Source organism: Ictidomys tridecemlineatus, unplaced genomic scaffold (assembly GCF_052094955.1).
Source record: "Ictidomys tridecemlineatus isolate mIctTri1 unplaced genomic scaffold, mIctTri1.hap1 Scaffold_77, whole genome shotgun sequence".
Classification (NCBI taxonomy): Eukaryota; Metazoa; Chordata; class Mammalia; order Rodentia; family Sciuridae; genus Ictidomys; species Ictidomys tridecemlineatus.
Window position 1 is genome coordinate 102,044 of NW_027525652.1, and position 6,768 is coordinate 108,811.

Here is a 6,768-nt window from a genome sequence, read left to right on the forward strand (position 1 = left end):
TCCTGAGTCGCGTCTTCCTTGCGGGCAAGGGGGGTCGCGACAAGCATGTATCAAAGAACAGAGAACAGCAATATTGCAGTCTCCATGTAGCTTTAAAAATGTTATCTAGATATATTTAAACGCTAGTCTGGGGTTTGTGTTGCATGTGGAATTTCTTCAGTCATCTTGAGGGGCTGTTACACACCTTCCAATCTTCATTTAATTAAGGCAGTAGTTTTGTTGTCATCTTGTCACAATTCATGAGAAAAACTGAAAACTCAAGAGCGTGTGTGGTAGGAAGTCAGCATCAGACAGCTATATGTAATTTTGTGTTGATTTTTAAGGCACTTCCTTGCACCAGTGAATCATCAGCTATTCTGTTCCCATTAACCACTTCCCAGCTCCCAACCCCAAAGAGCCTAAAGATTCTTTTTATATCTTTAAGTTTCTAAAATGAGTCTTGTTCTACTTTTCTCAGAGTATTGTGGGGACTCAAGTGTTTATAAATGTAGCCATGAATCAATCTTTTTGAATTGCTCAAATTAAACTACAATTTTCATAAATTTCTAAATAATATATTACTATAAAATTAACTTAAAGCTCAGTCAAATGAGTTTGCAAATATTTTGTAATATGGCAACCATGCACTGAGGAATTGTTTTGTATTATTTCATAATGTTTTTGGTAAAACATATTATCACAATAAGAATATTAAACAATATGGGAGGGCTGGGGATGTGGCTCAAATGGTAGCGCACTCGCTTGGCATGCACGGTGCACTGGGTTTGATCCTCAGCACCACATAAAAATAAAAAAAATAAAAATGTTGTGTCCACCAAAAACTAAAAAAGAAATATTAAAAAATTCTCTCTCTCTCTCTCTCTCTCTCTCTCTCTCTCTCTCTTTTTTAAAAAAACCACAAAACAATATGGGGATATGATTGTGGCTCAGTGGTAGAGCACTCACCTAGCACATGTGAGGTCCTGGGTTCAATCCTTAGCACCACATAAAAATAAAATAAAATAAAATAAAGATATTGTGTCTAACCACAACTAAAAAAATAAATATTTTTTTAAAAAAATATTTTTAATAGATATTAAAAATATTAAAAAATAGATATAGTAGATATTAAATGATAAATCTTAAACTTCTATATTTAATATTTACGCACCAAGATAGAAACTTCTACATATTAGAACATATTTGTTGGCTCATATTACTTCTAAATATGTAAAATATGCCATAAGTTTCTAGAGATTAAATAGTGGCCAATGATACATTGCTAAATTAGAAGGCCCTAAAGGATTAGACTTCCAAAGACTTGAATTCATTTGGTTCTATCATAACTTAGAACATAGACCTTTTATTAACATCACAGTGAACATAGATGGAGAACAAAATTATAATTGAATATGATGGTAAGTAGAAGATGATAAAATTACCAAATAAAAGAAATCTCACGATGACTTCACAAATATAAATTTGTATATGATTGACAGGAACACATGGCATTAAAAGATGTGAGAACTAACCATGAGTCAACAATGGCTATAGATAATTATTGATCTTGAAAATATATCCAACATTGTTTTCCTACTTTCAAAATCTATATTTTAATCAATTGACAAGGGTACAGAGCATAAGGAAAATAAAGGAAGTGATAGAAAATGAATGGTAAAAGGCAAAGCAAAAAGACTCGAGTTATTTTTTTCTAAGACAAGGATAATTTTAACTACATGTAGTGATACTGCATGCATGAGAATAGAGAAGTGACTGTCATCAGTATCAAATCTAGAATGTATTGTATTGGCTTTGAGATAATCAATAATACTTTTTCTTTTTAGGAAAACTTCCTGATTAAAAAAAAATTATCCTGGGACCATTAAGCAAGTTAAGAAGAACAGGAGAAACCACATAATTTAGACAATGTATGCAAAGTTGTTCACTTAAGATGGGTAGATGAGGTTCTTAGAAGAAATAGGGCATTTTATGCACTTTAAATCATTTCTAGACCTTTTATCTTTGTTACAATTGTAGGTAAAATATAATTTTTCTCAATCCAATTCAGCTTTTTGAGATCCGTAGGCCCGTGTATCCTTAATAACTAAAAAGAAATGATATAATGCTATGAGAGTAGATGTGGGCAACAGTTCTTTCAGTTCCAATGTAATTACCTTCCTGGTTTTTTTGCCTCCTACAATTTTCTATTTTCGATTTCCATTCTATTCAATAAATATATCATTTGAGTTTTTTGTGCCTTTTCCAGCTTTGGAATAGTCATTAGTAATCCAATAGTAATAATGTGTATTATAGTGTAAAGAACAATATTTTCTTCCTTTTTAATTTTTTTTCTTTTCTAAAATAATTTCTAAGTGAAGAAAGATAAGTTCTTCCTACATTATGTCACTTGTTCATTTCTTACTATTTAACCTCTTCCTACAGGTTTCTTTTTGATGCTATTACTCATAGAGCCTGGAAAACTCAACTTCTGCCTAAAATAATGTTTTGTTTTGTTTTTCCTGTAACATTCACACTTTGCATTTTGGCCTTCATTTATAAAAGTAACTGAGCCAGCAGTCACATGACAGAGATGCTGAATATGTTGAGAGTAGGTTGTTTAAGACAGAGAATCTTAATCTTTATCATACAAGGTAGAAATTTTTATACTTAAGATTGGAATTGATTAAAAATGCTTATTAACAATTATCATAATGTCAGCTATTGCTAATTTTGTCAGTAAATTTTTTCCCTCTCAACAAAATGTGATTCTGCTGAAAATATTTAAGCCTTTTATTTCAGCTTTATTTTCCTCTGGTGAATATTCTCCATTTTTTGAATAAGTTCTTCCTATACAATGTCATATATTTTACTGGCCATGGATTCATTGTAGTCTTTAGAATTACCTGAAGATTTAATAAGGTACTTACTAAAGTTTAGTGGAAAATATTAAATATTTTCTTCTACTTATTTTTCTTGTCTTACCAATAAAGTTAATATTGGAATCAAACAAATGTTTAGGATGAATTTTTGTTTATTTTAAAAAGCCATGTATCTTTTGATCCTATTTCTATCCTTTATTCAGTTTTATTTCAAATTTCCTTATTGTCTGTACTTATAGCTATTAGATATTTTCATCATTATCTCCCTCCAATTCAAAAGATACTCATTTCTGTTCCATACACAGTTGTTATTCATTTTACATAAGACAAAATTACAAATTTTATGTTTTCAAATTCCACTTTTGTTTAAAATGTAAGTAAAATATTCCTAAGTATATGTATGTATGTGTGTTTGTGTTTATATATATATACACACAATAAAAGTCCAACTACTGAATCATTTGTCACCTTTAGACACTACTCAATTCAGAGGATTTTTTACTCAATGCTAAGGTAAAATCATCTCTTTAATTTTCCCCTAAAATACTTTTGGCTAGTCTCTACAAGAAATAAATTTTATAATTTTAATTCAAGCCCAGTGCTGTGGTACAGGCCTATAATTCAGTGGCTCAGGAGGCTGAGACAGGAGATTTGTGAGTTCAAAGCCAGCCTCAGCAAAAGTGAAGGACTAAGCAACTCAGTGAGACCCTGTCTCAAAACAGGGCTGGGGATGTGGCTCAGTGGTCAAGTGCCCCTAAGTTCAATACCCAGTAAACAACAACAAAAAAAATTAATTCACATAAACTCGAAGAGAAAAAATGATATCAAATATACTTGTTAGTTTTCTTTTATTATTATTTAATTAATATTTAGCTTTCAAGATGTAAGAAAAAACTTTGTGTACCTTCTTTGTGAATATATGTGAATTGGCTGCTGCCAAGTAGCAAGCTGTATTATAATGTACTATATTTCTCCTTGGAGGCTTCTTTCGTGATTAAAGGAGTCACTACCTTCAATTTTTGCAAGGGGCTTTAATTATTGGTTCTTATTTCATATTTAGATTACTCTTAGTTTTTAATTTCCACTACCTGTCATGCCATGTTTTGTCATGATCTTTCACTTGGGTGCCATTTTAATTATTATTCCAGAGATGTGTTTCCTCATTTATTATTACTTCAGTTCTTTTAGCTGATTTCAGAAAGGCTAATGTCAACTTTTAAGGGTAAAGTGGGAGGAACAGATTGCCTTCACACACTGATAATTTTGAAGATTTACAAACAAATTTAAAAATATGATTCCTATTAATGTGTTTAATAAAATCTGCTAAGACTTAAGTAGTATAATCCATGAAATTTGCATTAGCAACATATTAAGAAAACATATAGTATGCATCAGTACATTGGTATGTACTAATAATATGTATGACTAATTTCATTTTGCATAAAGCATTTTAAGTTAAAGTGAATTTTTAAAAAAATTAACAACAGCATCATTTGGTCATGAAATGATATTGAACTTTGTTTTGAGATAGAGAAACATTTATATTTTAATTTATTATGGCAGAGTAAACAATTAATAATTTTGAGTTAAAACAGTTGGATTTGATTTTCTGACAGTTATCAATATCATCTATGTGCCTTTGAATGTTCCTCAGTTTAAATATCTGAAAAATATAAATAATTAACTCTAACAAGTTTGAGGAGTTTTAGGGAAAGGAATATCCACTTAAAAGTATGGGAAGGAGCAACTCAACTGCATTGTGTAAGTTAAATGTATAGTCAAACCACTTTTATACTATATATGCTGACATCAATTTACATGTGTAGACTCTTATGACTAGAACACTATTTCCTCAGGCTATTTCTTCACTGGTGAAAATTTTGCATGCCATTTCCATTGGAAATGACAAGGTGGGTCAGATTGACTAAGAAGTGTGATACAGTATACACACACACACACACACACACACACACACACACACACAAATATATATGGAACTATTACAAGATTTTGCCCTAAAAACAAAACAAACACTTAAACCCTTGAAAAATTCCATTTCATCTCATTCCTTCACTAAAACAAAACAAAACAAAACAAATCAAAAACAAGGAAAAACATACATGGTAGATTTATAATTATATTTACTGTATTGTCAAGATTCTTGGCATGAAGCAACTTTCATTTTGACTAGAAATCAGTGAGAGATGAGCCTTCTGTTTACATGTTTGGTAAGGGAAATAATTTTTCTACAGTCTGGATACTGTGCCCACACATTTTCAATCTAGTTTGTCCTCTGTTCTTTATTCACTTCTGCTTCTGAAATTGGAGATAAGGACTTCCCATGGTCTGAACCCTGCAACAGTAACTATGTTTTGCCATTCTGGATGAGCTAACAGTGTGGCTGAAGAATACTCCTGGAAGTCATTCTTCATTGTAGATAGTGAACAATAATTCAGCTTCTCACATGAGTAATTGCTAACCATATAAATATATCATAAGAACCCAAACTAATGTATTCTCAATTCAGTCTCCTCTTAGACAAAGCTAAAAATGCTTACAGTTTTCCAAATACCATCCTATCTTAAGACAAGTGTGATGGAGAGGAAGTTAGTGGAAAGAGACAGAAAATTTGACTGATTGTGCTTAAAATATCTAATGCAGAAAATTTGCAAACACACATGATTGTTCAAGCACCTTGTCAGACCCATTCCAAGGCCTTAGACGAAGAGAGCTACACAAGTAGGAAGCTGGAAATTTAATCTTTTTAGGTTTATATTAACTTTGTCTTTGAACATTACCTGTTGTGAGACAGAAGAAATCTCAGGAAGTAAAATGATACTAATTAGGCCAAGGACAAATGGAATTGGAAATTGATTAGTGGGTACACTTAGAAGGACTTGCTGATGGTCCACAGGGGAAGGGAGGAAGGCAGAGGACTTTGGAATAACCCCTAGGCTCTGAGTTGGAAGCAATATGAGGAACAGTACATTTTGACATGGATAGGGTAGGCTGAGAATGGGGTTTTAAGAGAGAAGTTTTGAACCATATTGGAAATATGGAAGTGCCACTGGAACAGCCAATAGACAGTTTCATATTTATATATTCAATTATGAAACTCAGAGGAGAATCAAGAAACTAGAAATTTGTATTTACAAGATCTATGCAAATAGTTGGCAGTTAGACCCATACGTTCCACAGCATATAGAGGAAGCAAAGCAATAGACCACATGGGAAAATCAAAATGCCAGTTTTAAAAATAAGAGCTGGATATGTGGCTCAAGTGGTAGTGCACTTGCCTGGCTTGCGTGTGGTGCTGGGTTTGATCCTCAGCACCACATACAAATAAAGATGTTGTATCCACCAAAAACTAAACAATAAATATTAAATATCTCTCTCTCTCTCTCTCTCTCTCTCTCTCTCTCTCTCTCTCTCTCTCTCTCAAAAAAAATAATAATGAGAGCAAAGAAAAAGATTTGGAAATACAATAAATATGTGAATCTAGATTGAAGTATGAAGTATGCCATGTAATTCCTGGGAGTGGATAGATTAGAAAAGAGGGGTGAGAAAACTTTCCACAATGTGGTGAAGTTTAAAGCCATGCAGCAATGAATTTTAGCAAGGCAGGGAAGAAAGTTTGCTGACTGAGTGACTAGAAGGTGGTAGTGCATTTGTTAGTGAGAAACTTTTCCATCTTTCAATCTTGGAAAAACTAAGCATGTTTACAAAAGATAGGTGGAAATATCAAAAGAGAAGGGAGCATTGAAATTTTTCAGTATGTATTTGTAGCTCTTTTCAGAAGCATTTGAATATATGTAATAGATAATTTCTATTTATTTGTATTTGGAATCTCATTTAATTTGTCTTTAAAACCTTTTTGCAGAGGTTGGGGTTGTGTCTTAGTGGTAGAGCA